The following is a 21,277-nucleotide window of genomic DNA, read 5'->3' on the forward strand; positions in this document are numbered from 1 at the left end:
AGGATGACGTCCAGATTTAGTGTAGCAGAGCGGCTTCTTCACCTACACCTCCGTCTCCCCTTCCTCTTCTCAATTCACATCTTTCTCTCCTTCATTGATTGTCAACAGCCGTTCAAAGACTGATATAATTTGCTAAAAGGATCTTCCCCATGAGTGACAGAGAAAAAAGGAGGCCTGGAAAGAAATGCTACATAACAATGCATCCATATATACGGTCATTTGCATTCAGACAATTGCTCATGCACCCTCGCTAGCACAAAGCCCTTGTCATATTCATACCTGGACTCTCGCCACAAACAGACACACAAATATACAATCCACTCGGTGCTGTCTGTCCATGGTATTATTTTGAGAGCAGTAGCAGTACGTCCAATGGTAAATGCCACTCAAAAATGGAAAGGAAAGGAGGGAAAAGGAAAGGGAAGGAGACATGGCCGAGGAGGTGAGAAAAAGAGACGATGACAGTGCCTGAGGGAACAAACATCACCTCCTGTCTGGCTCCCTGACAGCAAGGAGCAGACAGGTGGAGAGGGGAGGAGGATGAGCAGAGCTGTGTGTGTGTGTGTGTGTGTGTGTGTGTGTGTGTGCAGAGGTGGGACATCTTTCCAGCCGAGAGAAGGGCATCTGTCCATCTCCGCTCGACTCAGACTTGAGTGGCGTGCTATTAAACGCTATACTTGGCCAGTGTCTCAACGTAGATCTGGAATACCATCATGCATCTGTCCAGCCGTCTGTTATCCTCATGCTATCTGTCACTCTGCCTGTCTGTCCTCATGTCCGTCTATCTACAAAGCAAAGCTGCATGTTCCTATAGCAGTGTGCACACTTTCTGTCTATTTGTCCACCTGCTTGCCTATCTGATGCATCCATAGCTGTGCTGCTTTCCTGTCACTCTACATACCATCACTGGCTTTCTGTACATGCTGTACACATGCCAGCACAGGCTGTCTCTCTGTTCCCTGTGGAACTTATGCAAAGATAGATGACTGGAAGATATACTGGGATCAAAGCTCCTTAGTTGCTGCAGGGAGCGACCCCTCCTTCCCACTTCTTAGCACACGACAGTGGCTTTCAAAACACACACATGCTGTCAGCCTGCACCCATATACACTACACATACACACTCGCTGGCATGCACAAGTAAAGTGTCTGGAAGCAGTCAAGGGATTGAAAGGGCAGTGAATAAATCAAGTGCGCATGTGTGTGTGAACATGAATGTATGTGTGAAGGTTTGTTAGATTTTCATGGTTGCTTTAGCTCCCTACGGGGTTAAAGAGTAGCTTAGCATTAAACTGTGGGCAGAATGAGACAGAAAACAGAGCAATTGAGATTTTAACCCCACACCAGCTTCATCTGATTGCTGTTCTGAGTTAAAACAACTCACTAAATAATTATGTCTGACACTGTAATTTAAATAAATATCAGTTTTGTTACTCTCACACGATTAATGTGCCACAAAAATGATTCATCCCACTCCTGGTTCATGAAAGCTTTTACATTTCCTGGTAGGTCTTTCCTGTGGTAAATCACTTTCGCACACAGGTGGTGATGAATTTTGAGTGTGGTTTTAATAGAAATAAGAGGAGCCTATTATTACGTATGATCAGATACAGCCTCCATGGCTATAGGATATAGAACCTCACGGACACTCAAACTTCTGCAACTTAAAATTTCAAGGAGACATCTTTTAACACACATTGGCAATAAAAGGCAAAAAGACAAAACACTACAAAACGTAAGGTTTTGCAAGTATTTGGTCATGAACCAAAGTACTGGACAAATTAAAATGTTGACTTGATGGTGGCGCTAGATGAAAAGTCAGGAGAAAACATGAATGCCTTTACAAAATTTAATGCCAATCCATCAAGTTCAGTTCAGACGAAAAGTCGGGGGATCACCAAAATCATAAGGATTCAACCTCTGGGGATCATGAATGAATGTCTGTACAAAATGGCAATCCACCAAATAGTCTGGACCAATGTAGTGGACCAATGGACTGACATTGGTCCATCCCTAGGGCCACACTGAGCGTGGCTATTAAAAACTGTTCACCGTGAGGTCTGTGGATTATCCAGAGCATGTTGTAATCTAGTACTGTTCTGGAAAGAGATGTTAGTGTTGAATTTTTTAAATGTCATTTCTCATGGCTGTGAGCACCACAAACTAAATTCCATTAACGGCCATTGTATTGGGGTGGTGGCGGAAATCACAGACATGGGTATCTCAAAACCTTGGGAAAAGAAACCCCCAAACTATCTGCATGGATAGATACCACAAGGGGTCAGTGAGAATAAATGTGTTTTTTTTTTTTGTAATTTGGATGAACGGACCCTTTTAACTATAATAACTGACTTGACAAGTTAGTGCTCATGCGCCAACGTGCATGCTGCCTGTTGCGGTAGCTCCGTCTCGTCGTCTTTTCTATTCCTGTGTGCACTGACGTGATAGTTAGCTGCTGTAGCAAAAGAGTTTCCCCTCGGGGATCAATAAAGTATTTCTGATTCTGAAGATCCCAAACAGTACAGCAAAGAAAAAAATGGCCTGACAAGCTGAATTTGAACCTGTGATGTTGTGAAGACACAATAACCCCTCTAGCTTGTTGTGGCACAAGTTGTCTCTTTACACAGTGCCTAAAAGCCTAAAAGCATATTTTCTGGGACTGTGTGTGCGACATCCAGCCTGGTTCTGCTGCCTGGCCAACTGACTTTGTCTGCCAAACACATGTATGGCAAAACCGACTCTCCAGGCTGCAGCAAAGTGTGGCACATCCAGGCAGACGTGCTCCCTGGAAGACAAAGAAGAAGAGGCATTCAAAGCCCACACAAAGTACAACACACACACACACACACACAAAGATGTATACGTTCAATTTAATAATGTACACACCCGCTCTATCATTCAATAATAAAGAGAGCAAAACAAGCAAGTACACACTGCCCCCTCTCTTTCTTTTGCTCTTCCCCTCTCTCTCTCTCTCTCTTCCTCATACACACACACACACATAGTCTCTCCCTGGTGGATAAATCAGTCCTTTCATGCTCTGTCGTCTGACTGGCCCTGTTCTGCTGTGTTTCTATAATAGAGAAGGAGCAGTCCCTCTCTTTTACTATTCCAATGGTCACACATACATCTTCCTCTTCCCTCCCGTCTCTGTTCTTCAAAGGGCTTCTGGTGGAGTCAATCTACAAGTACACTGTAGACTGAAGATAGGGGACGTACAGCAAGTGTAATGACTGAGGAGGATATATCAGCCTAATGAAATGTGTCTGTGCACACATGTGCAGGTATGAGTGTGAAGATGGCAAGGTATAATTTGTTCTTAAGTGATAAGGATGGAGGTAATAGCTTTTTGAAACAGGACCGCGACGATGATGAAGATGGTCTGATTAACATGAATATAATAATGTTATCAGTGGCCTGTAATCAGGCGATGGCTTAGTGTTGATAATGATGGTGTTAATGATGATGGCGGTGCCCCTGTTGAAAAAGACTTTTTTTTAGACCATTTTTAAAGACTGCGGTGCAGTAACTGTTCTACAAAATAAATGTGATTTTTGTCCATAGAGGAATGTCTGTTAAAGATGAATAAACAAAAGTTGTTTACATTCGTGTGTATCATTAAGGTCTAACAAACACCTCCTACCTCATAAAAAGTTTGCAAAGCCAATTTCTAAAATAGCCTATTTTAAATCGTACATTGTTTACATCCATGTTTGCGAGCTTGCAGTCTTTTTCTTCGCTGCCTTTGCTGGCACATTACCACCACCGACTGTCAATCTGCTGAATAGTGTGATACCGGCAGCAAGAATGTGCTCCTCTTATGGGGAAAACCCCCACAGAGTACCTTCAAATACTGTGGTGATAGAATAATGATGACAGGCTGTAAGAGATTAAAAGTTCCAGAAACTATGGGAAGAGGTCACTATAAGATAACTGACCATGACTGATTATGACATATACAGCAAGTCACTACAGGAACTCTCTGACATTTTTAAAAAGAACTTTTGGTACCACTTTCTAACAAAGCACCCTTTATAAAGGGTTTATTCTTTAAAGAAATTTCTTGATTAATGTTTAATAAATTATTTACCAATGCTTTATGGCTCATTTACAAGCCATTAACAAGGTTAGGGTTACCAGGAATATTTTTTTAACTGAGAGGTCAGTATATGATAACTGCAATACATACAGTATATGGCAAATCACCACAGGAACAGTCAAAATATTACAGAAATTTAAAAAGAACATTTGGTATCACTTTTTAATAAGACCCCCTTTTATAAGTTGTAAGTAATGCCATTATTAGCCATTTAGAAGCTAAGAAATGTGTGTATTTATTAATATTTGATAATAAAAACTCATTTATTATTTAGAATGGTTTCTCCATTCTAACAAGCCCGGCAACCCAAAACTCACTAATGTATTTCTTATCTTATTAATGTCTTATAACTGATTTATAAAGTATTATTATATTACATAGCAACCATTCATTAAGGCATTAGTTACAACATATAAACCATTTATAAAGGATGCCTTATTAGAAAGTGGTACTAAACTTTTTTCTATGATAAAGACGCAATGGAAGTTCCTATTGGAATATTATTGGGAAATGACACAGTAGCCTACACAGGATACGTTACCACATGGGTATTATGCAAATTAGAGTTCTGCATTTATTTTTGGATGCCGTGATGATGATAATGATGATGATGATGATGATGATGATGATGGTGATGGTGGTGGTTGAGGAGGTGGTGGTCATTATGAGTGATAATGGACATAGTACCAATAATAATCACTTCCGAGAGAGAGCGGTGATAAAGAGATGAAGAGAGGAAAGCGAGACAAAACCGAGAAATTAGAGGTAGTAAAAACGTGCTGGGAGATTTTCAAGAGTCACGTTATTGTTGAAGAGAGAGAGAGGGAGGGGGGGGGAGAGAGAGAGAGAGAGAGAGAGAGGGGGTGCGATAACAGCGTTTGTCCTTCTTGGACTCAGTTTTGTGACTGGCTGACGGGCAGAGCGGGCGACGGACGAAGAAACTTGAGACAATCACACCGTGATCCGACATTCAGAGGTAGATTCAGAATCCATTTGACTGAAACCAGATAATCCTGTCATTGTGAGCGTGTATGTTTTTTTTTTTTTTTATGGCGGTCAGGCTGACTGAAGATCAGACCTAGTTTCCCCTTGCTTGGTATTTGGGAATTGCGTTTCTCCCTGCATGTCTGCTCTTTGGCACTGCTGCTTGACATTCAGCAGAGATCACATTTTAAATTGAAATTACGGTACGTGGCACTTCAAATACTTCATTATTAATTCGTGGTTTCCTTTGATTGTTTGAGTGAAATGTTTGCATGGGGTTTATTCTCACGGCGGACCGAACCCGTGCGTATTTGCAAGATCCCGAAGGGTTTTGCTGGATTGTTGTCGTTATAAGTAAGTATATCCCTTAAGCTTCGTGTAAAATTCCATGTAAATTTTAGTTATAAGAAATATTACAGCGGAGCCAGTTTCATAATGAACGACATTGATCATATAGTCCTGTTTGGGAGCCCTTGGTCAAAGAGATTGAGGACCTGTCCGCTGGCGCACTCTCATAGCTTGTGCTTTAATGTGGGGGAATTTCAGCGCCATAATAACTGTTATAAATTGATTGATTATTTTATTGACCCATTTATCGATTCTTCAAGACTTGTAGTCCATGTTTTCTTCCGACCACAAGGTGTGGAGAAGGGGCTGTCACTTTTAGTGCAAATTGGACCGCGCAATATTTTTACGCGTGCGAGCCGATACCTAACAGACGGCGTGCGTGTGCGCACTCCTGCCTGTCTGCACGCAGCCGTTTCCGAAGGACGGCTGGAGGCAGCGACTGACAGACTGTCACATACCGAGAACCGACACCCCGGGGCAAATATTTTACCTGCAAGCCGTCCATATGCGCAATTTCTCCGCGGTTCAGCGCATCTCTAATGAGGCTGATCGGCTCCGAGTCGCATCAAAAACCCGTCTTAATTGTGTCCATTTATTACGCGACCCTATAAGTCGGTGATAATAAGTATTTGGCTTTACATCCAGGGGTGTCGATGATGCGCTTGTGCAAAATGCAAAATGTTTGTGTTTGTGGGAAGCCTTAAGCATCCATTGCCCCTCTGGGAAATACATTTGCTTAGATTTATGACCTGCCTTCTCAGGTTATATCGATTACTGTAGCCTGCTGTGTACTATATTTTTGTAACAGCAATAAAAGTGGGTCTGCCATATCTATATATAATTTCTCGATGTTGTAGTGAGCACAGCCAGCTTATGATAGAGTCATCTTTGCAGCTGGGACAATTCTCAAGTGGAAAATCTGTGCTCTTACAGCCCCTTGTTGAGCATTTACATAAAAACTAATGTGATACATGAATGCCCCCCCCCCACACACACACAGAGCACACACATACACACATGATGGGCCATAAGCGACTGTAGACTGTAATGGCTCTGATCAGTGTGAGACATGTTTATGTATGTGGAAAGCTCATGTATCATACATCACTGTGGCACCAGGGTATATGGGTACAATCAGTTCAATGTGTACACCATGACTCTATATTTGTTTATGTGTATGTGTGCCTGTTAAGTGTGTATGTGTATTTGTGCATATATTTATGTCTGTGTATGTTTGATTACATGAGCACTTTTCTGCATTTTTTTTTCTGGACCAGCCGCGGCATTAGAAGATTCTTTTAATGTGGTTAAGAGAGAGACAGCACGACAGTCTGTGCGTCAGCATTCAGTTAGTAATTGTTTACACCAGATAGCTCTCGTGTTTACCCAGATGGGGGCTGAAGAGCTAAAGGGAGATGTGAAGGAGGGAGTAGATGAAAGGTGGACAGAGGTAGGGGTGGGGCAGAACATGAGGAGAGATTAGAAGAAGGACTGGAAAATGAGTGGAGAGTAGGAGGAAGATAAAGAGGAAGGGGAGAGGTGGGGGTGATGGAACGAGACAGATCACACTGAGTTGGTGACTTATGCTGGCGATAAAACCGCCTGAAGAATAGAAGCTGGAAAGAGAGGTGCTGTAGCTGTGACAAGCGAGGGACACAGCAGATCCCATTAGCAGACATTACTGTGTATGATGGCCGACAGTAGAGGAAAGGATTCGGGATGAATGGAGGGATATTGAGAGAGAAGCGTCGATGGAACAACACCAAGGACATATACAGAAAAGGTGTATGTGTTCAAGAACGAAACTAGAGAGTTGAGGATGCACCGGGGAAAGGAATTTGAATTCAGGTCTTGAATGAAGATTTTCTTTACCATTTCCCCCCACGAATCTTATATAACCTTGTTGCCTCTCCTGCCTTGTAAAGTTTTGCCAACAAGACAGATTACTTACTAATTATGTTCCAGAGACTCCACTGGCGGTTTTTCTTTGATAAAGACTCCATCAAACTCCATCAATGACATGCCCCCGAAGATGTTAGAGACACTTCTAAACATGCTGATCACCCTTCTATGGCGAGGAATAATGGCTTCACATGCAAATGCCCCCACCCCTATGGGAAGCATACACAGAGAATATGGTAAATGATCAGTGAGCCTCTATTTCCTCTTGATTCCCTCCTAATGAGAATTGGTGAACCCCCAAGATGTGCACCCATGGGGGCTTTTCTCTTCTGACAGAGTGTGTGGCAGTCGACGGATGGTACCATTCATTAGCTGACAATTCAGTGAAATGAATCAGACAACATGGCCTCCCAGGGATCCTCATGGAGAACAAGGAAATAAATACTTAGTGTTCAAGACATGAACATTCCCTAGGGCCTTTGTGCACAGAGATAATGCAATGGCAGAATTCCCTTACGATTGTTTCAAACGGGAAAGGAAACAAGGAGCTTCCAGGATCTAATGTCGCCTCAGATCCTGCTTGTACTCTACTCTTTTTGCGTTCCAGGCATGGGGAAAATGGAATGAGCTGTTTAAACCCTTCCACAAAGTACTTTTCCTCTCGTGTCAGACTTCTGAAGGGGAAAGGCCTGTGACTCTGCAGTGACTTTGCGCAGAACTGAATCTCGGCTATATCGTCTCCAATTACTTACTCAAGGCAAGTGACTGTGACTGAATTTTTCATCCATACTTGATGCCGCTTTAAACTCCAGATAGATGTGAAGGATGGTGTGCGATACACCTTCCCTTGGTGCCCTTTGATGGCGATCATGCATCAGAGGAGGTGAAGACACATGATTGCTGATGCTGACTTTTTAAGACGGGGAATTCGCCAAAGGTTTCACAACATGCCAGGAAACATCTCCCAGGAAAAGTGGGGAATTTAGCTTGAACATCCTTCACGCTTTTCCCCTTCGTCCCCCGATGCAGCTACATGTCCCCAGCGTCCCCAGACTGAGGTTAGAGCAGGACATGCCGACCCCAGCCTGTACAGTGCTATGCCGAGACATGGAGCCATTCTCTCCCTGGTGGTGATAGCAGGAAGGGAGGGGAGGAGGGCGGTCATTTAGAGAAAATGGCTATGTCTAGCGGTGCAGTGTTTTTCCTCTGTGGAGGCCTGTGGGATGGTGCTGCAGAGTCTGTCACGGTCTGATTGTTCTCAGACCAACATTGCTGTTTACTCGCGTGCACGTGGTAATGCAGGCAGGTGGAGATGCATAGGCCTATATGCACGCACGAATTCAAGAAGAGACACATGCTTGTTTGCGGCTTAGAAAAGTCATACATAATCATTGTCTTCAAACAGTCTAGGAATTGTACATGCACACGGGCAGACGCGTTATTCTGATTTTCCTCAATTTTCTCCCTTCGACAAGAATTGAAAGTATGGAGGTGCACTCTCTTTCTGCTGTCAGCGGGGGGTCTGTATTACTGCCGAAGTGGACTGAATTTCAGAGCAGGATTTCAGATTGGTGGTGGCAATTCCCAGCTCGGTGGTGGATGGCTGTTTGGATGGGTGGGATGAAGGAGGACTACAGTGAAAAAAAGCACAGCAGCTCGCTTCACTGGAGGCATTATTATACAGAAAGACGGTAGGCTGCTCCGGGCTGAATGTGTGTGTTGGTGTGTGTGTGTTTTCTGTGTATTTACATTCATACCCTACTGTGTAGGAATAAGAGAGGGAAAGGGCAAGAGATTCAGACATTGAAAGAACAAGAAAGTGTATATGACTAGACTTGCTGCCACTGGCTAAAGTATTGGAGTAGTGAGCTAAAATGAGTCTTTTCTTTAGTTATTTCCGATGAAAGGTTGAATGTGAGCCAGGAACTGAGTGCTGGGTAATGATACTGAGCAAAAGACTCTTAAGGTGCGTTTCCACCCAAAGTACCCAGAACTTTTATTCCCAGGAACTACTTTTCAAGGAACTAAAAAGTTCCTTCAGCCCATTGTTGTGTGCGACCAGTGAAGATTAGGCAAATTACACCCATTAGATAACACCCATCACACAGCTGCATAACTGTATTGTTTTAACTTATTAAATCACCTGCAGTTCAGCATAAGGATCTTTGCTTATTTAAATCTATGCACTCTGACCTGTTTTAAATACTGAGCTTACCAGTGTATAATGGTAGAGCGTTGTAAATATTAGAATATGGTATCACAAGCGTAAGAATTACGTGTCTTTTTACATATATAGGCCTAGTAGTATATACTTGTTTTCAGATACAAGAACAGCCACTATACACACATTTGGTTCCACAACTGTTTACTTATCCGCAGGAATATAAACACACTAGTCTCACTGCGACAACATTAACAAGATATCATTTTGGATGATCGTTTTAGCCAGCCCTTGCCTTAACAAACACCACGATTCTACACCATTAGCAGTTGGCGTTAGCATGTAGCTAATGTTAGTTTTTGGCTAGGGTACCAATAGCATGACATTGGTGCAACAGTTAGCGTCAAGCATTATGTGTGCCGTATGTGATTTACCTTCAACGGGCTAGTCATCCGTTTCCGTGTCTTGTCCAACAGCGCAGTAGCTGAGCCGCTGTGCCAGAGAAGGCTGGCCTGTGACCCAGCAACGCATAGATCCAGACGGTCAAACCACTTGCTGCTCCCCCAGTTGGAGGTCGACCAATTTGAAATGTTCAGTGCAGCAAGCCTCGCCCCGAAAGTTCCTGTACTTTTGGAAGTACTACCCCCCGAGCAGCGACCTTTTGGGGGGTAAAATAATGTCCCCGGAAATTAGACCCTGGTACATGCGGTGGAAATGCACTGAATTCCTTCAAAGGTTCCTAGTCTCCGGGGGAAAGTCCAGTGGAAATGCAGCTTTACCGACATGTCTTTTTAGCCACCAGTAGCTTTGCCTACATTTAGCTGGTTAGCCTTCAGTTTATGTTAGCTTAGCCCAAGTGCTGCGTGTGGTCAGTCACTGGGGCTAAGCTAATGTTAGCTGTTGATGGTCAGTAAATATCTCATAACCATAAATTGGCTGCTTGTCAAACCACAATATCTTGTTTTATATTTCTTCATGTGAATACAGAAGATTTGATGTGTGAATGTGGCAGCTTTTGAGCTGTTTAAAGGCACCTTTGACAGAAAAAGTAATGTAACGAGTAATGTAACAAATTTATTTTGCTTTTGAGTAATGTAAAGTAATGTAATTACTTTTTCAATGTGCAATATGTAATGAATAATTGATTACATTTTCCAAGTAACTTGCCCGACACTGTCATTTCAAGACAATGTTTGTCTTTCAAAACAGCTTGAGATGCACTAATTTAGCCTTAAACCTCTATCAGACAGCACTCAAATGCACAGTGGTTGACTTATTGACTTTCTCTCCTCTACATTAGGACAGCAGGTAAAATCCTTATAACTCATGTCAAGCTCAGATTTTTTTTAAATGTTGAATTTTGGTAAATTTTTGTATGGAGAGCTGCCCAGGAAATAAGCTTGCTCATTCCTTTAAATCATGAGTCATGGTGGTGGGAGGACTAAGGTGTACAAGTGAAGAACAGATCAAAGAAGAGGCATATCACAGCCCAGCTTGCATTACTTACATGGACAAGGATAATGAAGATGGAATCTATAAGGGGCCACAAATGCACTGAAATGGGGGCTACAATTAGTACTTTAGCACATGGAATCTGAAATCATAATATTCAATATAAAATGTAATTTTCTCTATTCAGACCTCACACTGAAGTGATTTGTTTTGGAGCAAATCTTTCAAACATGTGATAGAATAGTAGTTTTCAATTTTACAGCTTTCACTGGCTTTTCATTTACTTGTCCTTATTTCACAATTCATAAGAACACATGAAATTGAAAGCACTAACTGTAGCTACTTAAATAATTTCACCATGGTTTAACACAATTTAGGAGGACTTTAATAAGCTTTGTGACAAAAGGTGCCAATGACTGTAACCAGCATTTTGGAATTAAATTTATCATACTCAGGAAATTAACTATTCTTCTGAACAATTGCTTTTGAATAGAAAAATGTGCTTGCACAGAAGGTAGCTCATTTTGTGTGTGTTATTTATTACTTCTGTGTTTTGGCTCGTCTTTATCAAGGCTGCCAGTAATTCTGAGAAAACGCTGCGTGTGCCTGAGGTAGGAGTGACTGTGTAGGTGTTTGCTTGGGCTAGTGGTAATGTGCATCTGCATGGCTACATGTATCACATCAGCTGCAGATGTGTGTGTGTATGTGTGTGTGTGTGGCTATGACAGAAAGAAACCTACAGTATAAGCTGCCACCCCTGACATAGGAGTCCTGTAGGAATTGAGTAAATCCTATTGTAAATTTGCCTACTCCATGAAGATAATTGGCTTATTCCTGTGTTAAATAGCCGGTCCTACAGGACACTGCCTGGGCTTAGCATGCTCCGTGTAGACAGTGTGTCTGTTCCTCTGCTTCTTAGGGACTGAGAGTCACATTACATACTGAATTATTGTATGACAATGATGAACTGATAGCTGCAGTGCCTAGCCCAGAGCTCCTGTGCAGGGACTGACATGCACAAGAGTCTGCAAGGGCACAAGTTCGATTCCCATAAGGCGCCCCTCTTATATGGTTCTTGCTTCTTGATGTATGAAAAGTAGACAAGCTGGTTTAGGAACAATCGGCACATCCAAGATTTCAGAGCTGCATTTCCCATGCCTTGTAAAGTTCTCAATTTCTGGTTTTCATGCTCAAGTCTACACAACAGTTTCAGGCTTCTATTGAACTTGGATGTGGAGAAAGTGTTGCTTAGCCTTACCTAAATCATTATCCACACATCAAACACCATCTGGGTTTCACTCCGTTACTTTGAAGAATCCTTCCTCATCAGTCCTGTGCCTAAAGGAAACACAGCAGATAAATGTGTTTGTGCGCACATGCAAACAAGCTTACATGTGGCTCTTTTAATGCCGTTTTAACCCCGTAGTTGCTCAGTAACCACACTAACAGCGGTTGCCTCTCTGATTCTTGTCCTCTGGGCAACTGCTTAGTGATGAACCCGGCGCCAGCTGATCCAACAGCTCAGAAGGGGAAAAAAGCACCAAAATGCTCAAACCAGAAAATGAGAGATTCAGAGATGGATGAATTGTCAGCGGATGTGCAGCTGTTCGTGTCTGTGTGTGTGTGTGAGGCAAGCTAGAGAGCTAGCATGCATAATTCTGGGACATGACCGAAAACTGTCTAGTTAGAGTGCATCAGGAAATGGATAAAAGGGAGAATTCCCTGCACGTGGTGAGAGGAGAGAGATGGAGCTCAGAATGCTTCATCTGTGTGTGCGCCCTGATGGCTGCTAAGTTGAACAAAGACAACTGAGAGACAGTGACTACAATGCCTTTTTAAACCAGTGCTCAGTGAAAACACGCCGGACATGCTGTGAAATGAAATGGTTGAAAGCATCTTTTTAAAGGTTGACTGATGATATTGAGCAGATGAAATGGCAGCACCTCGGGGAGGGTTTTTTGAAACTAAAAATACAGAAGCAAAGGGAATGTTTGTTCATGCTTATCTCTGTGTCAAATTACAATACATTGATAAATACCATGATTTTTTAGTTTGGTGTGATGCACTGTATCCTGTTATGTATTAGAGCAAGCTGCCTTTTCTAACAGTGTTACGACTCTCTTTGAGTGTATTCTGGTGTGTCCAGGTGTGTGTGCATCTGTGCGTTCTCCAGCCTCTCTAGAATCACAAGGGGGCGAACTACAGAGCATGAGGTTCATCAGTAGTGTAATTAATGTAGTACGGTTCAGTTGTCATGCGTGGTATTTCAGCGCTGCGATCTACTTGAAAAGGCTTTTTGATGAATGGCCAATTAGAAGCAGACTCCTCAAGCCTGGTGGCTGACTGATCTCTTTTTAATGGCACTCCTGTTTCTTTGATAAAACGCAAAATGAATCATCGATACCCTGGCCCCAGAGTAGCACCAAGCACAGAATTTAATTGTAATTGGGTGTGTAGCAGCACTTTGGTCTGAGGCTCTGCCTGTGTGTATGTAAGAGTGTGTGAGAGCACTTTTGTGGTAATGGTGGTCAGTCCCAGTCATACTCTGATGCACCTGGCTGCTTTTCCGAAGGATTATGTATAATTCTGGTTATGTGTGTTCATCTTTATTCCTCTATCTACATAATCTACATTGATCTACTAAATGTACATTTCAGCCACAGTGTATGAGTATGGCAGCCCAGCTGTGTGTGCTTACAACAACACCAATCGAGTCTCATTGTCACTGATTTTTTTTGTGTTTGATTGCTATTAAAGCATGCTTCAGTTAGGCCTGGCAAGTTTCCCTTCTGAAAATCCATGCTTAAACTGCACTGCTGTGTATCTGATGCTTTAATCAAAAAAGTCTCATTTTATATGCATAATTAATGCAACAGAAATGAAAAGACGAGAGGGAAAAACAGCCTTAAACGTTCAAAGAAATACAAAGTCTCTTTTTTTCTTTATTTGCCAGTTTCTCCAGAGATGGCCAAGATGTATTTGCTGTTTCTCTGAATGGGGTGTCATGGCAGGGGAGGGGGTTGTTTGAACAGAAGCTGTGAAAACACACCATGTAACAATCTGAGCAAGCAGCTAGCATCTTGAACCAAAGAGCCCACCAGGAGCTTTTGGACCACCCAACGGGCAGCAAAGATCTTTGCTACGGCTTTTATTTTTGCTGTATTTTTCCCGGGTCTCAGCCAGTGGAGATTTCTTCGCTTCCCTGAGCAAACAGAACAGGTTCAGAATGAGGTGATTAGTGTTGTCAAAATGTCAACGCATCCCCCGCTGATGTTGGAGGGCTGGGACAATAATCTTATAATTCACTGCATGAAACTGTAGGAATGTGTCTCTTGTAGCTGACTGCCTGCAATGGCACATACACTATGAGCCCTCTGATTCTTAGGTTTATGTGTGCTTTCCTCAGCCTCCTTCCCCAGCTCCGCCGCACAATGTGACGCGGCTTCAAGCTGAAATTGCGAACCAGACCTTTCACACTTGGTCACAATGGAGGCTTGCTCGGCAGGTAGGCACTTGGGGAGATACAGAGGGAATCTTATTTTGTGGATTTAGACTTCATAAACATCATTATCATCTCCCCGACCTTGAGTTGCTGCGCTGTTCAGCGGCGACCCCAATTTTGTCAGGAACCTTGAATGGTGATGCACGTGGTCTCTCGGGCACATGGGCAATCGAGTCAACAAAAAGGACTTTTCTTTAGTGAGTGGAGTGTGTGGCATGTCGGCATGTGTGTTATGCGTGTCTAAAAGAGGGTGTGCATCTACGCACTGTACGTGCGCTGACTCAGTAATCTTTCTAGCCTGCTGCCTGGAACCGTCAGCATCTTTCCTCCAAACAAAGTTTTCTGACTGTGCCTCTGCCAGATTTAAACTATGTAGAACATTAGTGTAACAGCCCACGCTCTTAGAATACAGATTTGTTCTTGAGTGCACGCCAAATGGCCTCTATATTTTATGAGCCTTCTCTCTACTAACATACCGTCTTGAGACTAATTATCATGGTCGCACTCAAACACAAAGCTCGTTTATTATTGCATTGACATCACATTTGTTTTGGCTTGGCCTACATGGCAGGAACTTCACAGCACTACACAATGCTGGAATCATGTTTTGAGCTTGACAGAGCATGCTTTGGTTGGAGAATCTGTTCCTTGTTGCGTTGTACACAGTGTTAGGCAGAAAGGTTGTTTGTTCTTCACAGTCTTGTCACTTGTCTCTCTTCAAGTGGACTGTATTTTTATTTTTTCCTTTTTGTACATGTGGGGCTGCTACACACCAAGTGAGCTGCTCACTGGGGATTCATGCCTGATTCTTGGGAAGCAGTTTTCCTCTCTTGTTCCTGGCCTAGAAATGCCTTGATACTTTTATTATCATAATACTTTTCCCCCAGCATACTGTATCTGTACACTGATTCCAGCTATTTTTATATATACTGCAACACTATTAATAAAAGCCTGAGTAATGTTGGTCTGAAAAATGGAAATGGTACATGAAAGAGGAGTTGAAAATTTAAAGGAGCTTCTAGTAATTGATGTATAATAGATTTTTTATGATTTATTTTTTTTTGTATTTTCCTAATTATGTTGAGTGGAAAGAATTTAATTACAATGTTTTATGTATTCCAAATTGTATCACAGACTATCACATTGTTTAGGGATTCATAACTGATCCCATTTTTATATAACAGTAGGTAATTTGCCAATCTAGTAAAACTACAACCATTCATTAAACATGCCAACTTATTCAGATTCAGGATCATAAGATCGCCAGAGCCTATCCCAGCATGCACTGGGCAGAAGGCAGGAAACATCCCGGGCAGGCTGCCAGTCTTTCGCAGGGTGAGAACAGACAGACAAGCACAGATAGACATACAAACACATTAATCCACTAATAACAGAGGCAGCGTTTGAACTATGATGCTTTCAATGAGTCCCAAAAAATACAATTTTGGTGTAATGTTTACGATTAAATGATTTTCAAATGCTGGGCATAACACATTGCAACATGACATTGTAGTGAACACAAAAACTAAACAGCCTATAAATGAATGGAAGCACTTCACTTAATTGACTGATTAGACCTGGTTCCTCTGGACAGAATGAATGCAGTCATTTCACATAGCCTGGTTGCAGATTCCTGAATCGCCGCCTGCATCTCAGATTTGTTCAGCGATTCAAAGTAGGTCTGGTGTTGTGCCCATGGACATCTGTTTTCTGTCGACTGGAGAAACAGCCGACTAATAAGTTTGGTAAGAAAGGGACGTCATCTTCCTATATAGCAAGCTGCCTAGCTACTTTCATAATAAATTAGGAAATGCAGAAGAGCAGATGGAATGCTGATTGTGATGCTGATTGTGAAAAGTTTCTTTTGGAAAGGTGGAGTTAATAAGATCTGATATCACCCCCAACCCTGCCTTTTTAGATGTGGATCACCCGCTCAGGGATTCTTTGAGCAATTTTTCTGCTGTTACTCTGCCTGAACTCGCAGACATGTCTCTTATGAGAGTATCCTCCAGCCCTCTGGACAAAATCCCAACTAGGTTTTTATTGAAAGTTATGGATTGTATTGTGCCCCTTTTACTAATTATTTTTAACAGCTCGCTGTCTACTGGCTGTGTCCCAGATTACTTTAAAACTGCTTGTGTCCAGCCAGTCCTAAAAAAACCTGGGCTTTATCCCACCTGGACAACTATCGTCCAATCTCCAAACTGCCTTTTATTTCGAAGATTCTCGAAAAACTTTTATGGAAAACAATAATACCTTTGAAAAGTTCCAATCTGGCATTCGTCAGCACCACAGCACTGAGACAGTCCTTCTCAAAGTCACTAATGACCTTTTAATGAATGCAGACGCAGGCATGTGCTCAATTCTTGTGCTGCTGGACATAAGTGCTGCCTTTGACACAATTGATCATGGCATTCTTTTAGATAGACTGAGGCACTGGGTGGCCATATCTGGCACTGCACTAGACTGGTTCTCATCTTATCTGTCCAATAGGAAATTCTGTGTCAGCATTAATAACTTCATGTCATCCTTCTCCCATATTAAGTATGGTGTGCCTCAAGGTTCAATTCTGGGTCCAATACTGTTCTCCTTATACATGCTTCCCTTGGGTGATGTCATTCTCAGACATGGGATTTCTTTTCATTGTTATGCGGATAACACAAAGTTGTACCTCCCTGTCAAGCCCACTGACCTTAGTACGCTGAGTTCTCTGCAGGACTGCCTGTCTGACTTAAAAAATTGGATGTTGATACATTTTCTACAGCTCAACTCAAATAAAACTGAAATCCTTGTTATTGGGCCCCAACATATCACTAAACAAATACTGCCATCTACTGGTAACCTGCCACAACATATCAAGCCTGTTGCAAGAAATCTTGGTGTCCTGTTTGATAGCAATTTATGTTTTGAGCAACATATCACTAAGCTTGTCCAATCATGTTTCTATCACCTCAGAAACACTGCAAAAATCTGATCTATTTTAAATCTTAGTGATGCAGAAACTGTTGTGCATGCTTTTATCTCCTCACGCCTTGATTATTGTAACAGCCTGTTCACTTGTCATAATCAAAAAACTTTGAAACGACTGCAGACTGTACAGAACTCAGCTCCTAGGCTGTTAACCAGGACCAAGAGGTACGATCACATCACACCTGTTTTAACCTCTTTACATTGGCTCCCTGTTTGTTTTAGGACTGATTTTAAGATGTTATTGATTACTTTTAAGGCTCTCCATGGCCTGGCTCCAGACTATATTTTAGACCTTGTAATCCCTTATGAACCTTCATGTAGTTTGAGATCTTCGAGCAGGGGTTTTCTGACTGTTCCTGAGTCCAGGATGAAAACTAAGGGGGACAGAGCTTTTGCCATCAGGGCCCCGAGGCTCTGGAACAACTTGCCCGAAGAAATTAGGTTGTCTGAGTCAGTGTCTTCTTTTAAGTCTCTTCTCAAAACACATTTTTATCGGAAAACATATCCTGATTTTACCTGAGCTGTCTGTTTATTTTATTGCTTTTATGTATTTTATTTCTCTTTTTGTGAAGCACTTTGTACTTTGTTTTGATAAGTGCTGTATAAATACAGTTTTATTATTATGATTACTATTAATAAATAGCAATATAAAAATGGCAAAAAAACAACTCATTTCTTTAATCAATTTTAAAAACGTTAACAGCTGCTAGATATCACAGCTGTCAACTGAAAATTATACATTCAATACATTTTGCAACAATAAAATAATGAGCTGCAATTTATATTTGTCTACACTAAATACAAAACAGATTCCACTGCTTCCGATTGTATTGTCTCTCCTGCTTCTGCTTCTCCAGTTAGTTTTGTGTCACCTGTTAAATCTTACACCTTTAAGACTTTTAGGAAGTATATGGAGTTTAGTGACCTCACCCATCTCCCAGCATAGCTCCGCCTAATCTAATCAGCCACAATAAGTGAAAACACCTGTGTGGGTGTGCAGGGCTGTTGAGGCTAATGTTGCTGTGCTGTTATCACTCAATGCCACCATCAGCTGAATTAATACTTAATATACACTGACAGATCTATTTCTGTCAGGAGAGGGGTTGACTATGTATCACCACACACTGGATGCCAATAATATATTTAATCTTGTTGCAAAGGTCATAAAATGCAAATTGCATTTAGGAATATTTAATGGGTATGTACAACCTTGATTTGTACATCAATACGGGACAATAATGAGACGATAACGGAGGACCTGAGTATTACCAGTTTGAACCTCCTGGACCCGAGGCTACAGCTGACCTTGTGGTGGAGGTCCAAGGGGGGACAGGAGATGTCAGGGAATGGTACAAAGATCTCTAGTGTTAGTTCTCGGTGGCTTAGCTGATGGTAGAGTAAGTAGTTAATTATGGCCATTTTCCATTTTCACTACCAAAAATATTCAGTCATTATATTTTCTGTGGAATAGAGTTGGTTAATATTTCATATTTGGCATGGCAACTGTTACCACAGTTGGGGGGTCAACGAACAAAAAATACCTTCTTCTAGCCTTTGCACACAATATGTGTATTGTTGGAAAAATCACACATAGTAACAAAATACGCCAACACGAATCTATGTTTGTGTACAGCGCAAAAACATTTTTTTATATGGATTTCCTCTTTAAAATATTGGACTTGGATTGCAACAATTATAGAGAAATAAACAGTATACCTCTATTTTTTTTATTGAAAAAGCCCTGCATGGTAGTGCAGGTGTTTTTCAGTAGAACTCAGCTCCTGTGGCTCCACTCTGTTTAAAACCATGAATGACACATCATCTAAAAGCCTGCATCAAGCATAAATTCCAGTATAACACACAGGAACAGATTGTTCCTATAGCCGCTTGACATCTCTCCTTTATCTACGAGTAAATAAATCATAGGTGTATCCAAACATAGTAATTACATGTTATCGTGTGCTTGATGACTGAGGTAGTTTGCTCACCTGTTGCCAGCGGTTGTGCTTGAGATGGTTTTCATTGCGGCAGCATCCACTCTGCCTTCTGTGCAAGTGTTTGTCATCCACGACCACAGGCTGTGATGATGACTACACTGCTGACGTTCAGCTGACTCCCACAAATTGGCTCATAACTTTTATTGCCATTTATGTTCAAACACTTTCCAAATTAATTTTTTTGTTCTCAATCGGGCAGTTGAAATGCCTCTGAACACCTAATAATAATTTTCTCTTCCAAAAATGACTGGCCTGGTGCACCCCTTATATTGGATTCAATATACTACATGTATGTAAGCTCTGCTTTTCCACTTCTTGACTGTGTTTGATGTGTTTTGAGTGTGTCAGGCTGACATTGTTGATTCATTCCTGTGTTGTCCCAACACCATATCCACTAACATATTCCACTGTTCTACTTTTGTCACCCTCTCTTTGCATGCATCCACGCAGATATGCTGTGACACACACAATATGGCAAATGTCAGCAAAGACAAAAGTATGCACATGATCAGATACTCCTCCGATCTGTGGGTGCACACACATACACACAATCACAAGTCTGACGTGCATCCCCCACCACTGACATACTTACTTGCAGGGGGAACAGCTGGAGATAAAGTAAATGTGTAGGGAGTGTGTGTGTGTGTGTTCTCGTGTGACACATCTGGGTAAAGTGACATGAGGGGGTCCTGACAGATATGGGCTGAGTGAGAGCCTGTTCCTGTTCCACATGCCTGCCTTCCACCGTCTGCTTGACGCTCCCGCTAGGTGTTAGGTAACCTGATGCTAGTGTGTGTGTGTGTGTTGATACTACCACACTCATAGATTACCATAGACATACCATAGATTAAAAGCGCCAGCGTCGGTGCAGTGTGGCCTTGGACATGTGCATGCGTGTGTGACATGACATTGGGTCCCATGAAAGATGGAGGGTGAGAGATTAAAAGGACACAACATAAGGGCGCGAGAAACGAAGCGGCGGTGGGAGCTGCATTATGTCTTTGCTTGTGAAATGGACAGGAGGTTCAGTTGATGAATGAGAGCATCAGTGCATCAGTGTGTGACCATGGAGATGACTTCTAAAGGCCTCGGCGACCACAGGCGATTTTCATTTTGTGTAAAATTTTGTTTCTCTCTCTCTTTTGCCACCATGTGCTACAAGGTTAGCTCGTAAGTTATGCTTTGAGTATTTGTGTTTAAATTGGGTAATTTTTTGATTGTGTGTGAACTTGCATTGGTGTATGTGTTGTGTGTAGGTGTGTGTGTGTGGGCTCCCAGTGGGGATTGTATTTCGGTCGTTCAAGTCTGACAGATAACAGCCCACCACGCTCGTCACATCTATTATTGAAGGGACGGGAAATTGATCGGCTCTAACGGTGAATGTTACCCAGCCTTCCTCAGCGCCTCAGTTCCTCTTTCTCCTCTCTCTACCGCTGTGCTCCCTGCGTTACTTTTCCTCCACCCATCCCTTCTCGCTGTCGGACTCCCCACTGCCCTTGTTTTCAGTCATCCGGTTACTTTTTGTCCTCTCTTTCATCTCTCAACCTCCATGCCTGTCCCACTTCCTCCACAGCTTTTTCCCCTCTATTTTTGGGTCTTCTTACTCTTGATCCTCATTTTTTTAAGTAAAACATTAGGATGCAGACAACCATGCTGTCTCAGTTTCTCAATTGCCAGCATAATTTGACTTCTAGATTTCTGGCAAGCTCTTCTTCTATTGAAGTTGTTGTTCCGCAGCGTATCAACACAGCCGACTCCTCTTCCCCCTCAGCTTGCACAAGTGAGTTAGAGCCCTTTTCACCCTCCTTCCCAGCCTCCCTGCGCTCTCTCCTCATCAGCTAGAAATCACGACTCCGGCTCAC

General features: G+C 42.2%; 1 protein-coding gene across 1 annotated transcript in view; it reads left to right on the top strand.

Moving 5' to 3' along the window:
• The first annotated feature begins 4,964 nt into the window (after window positions 1–4,964).
• LOC122886503 overlaps window positions 4,965–21,277 on the top strand; it is a 132,805-nt gene continuing 116,492 nt past the window's right edge. Inside the window, 1 exon segment of the mRNA XM_044218798.1 lies at window positions 4,965–5,075. The gene's annotated coding sequence lies outside the window, so the exon portion shown is untranslated.

Source organism: Siniperca chuatsi, linkage group LG13 (genome assembly GCF_020085105.1).
Source record: "Siniperca chuatsi isolate FFG_IHB_CAS linkage group LG13, ASM2008510v1, whole genome shotgun sequence".
In the NCBI taxonomy this organism is placed as follows: Eukaryota; Metazoa; Chordata; class Actinopteri; order Centrarchiformes; family Sinipercidae; genus Siniperca; species Siniperca chuatsi.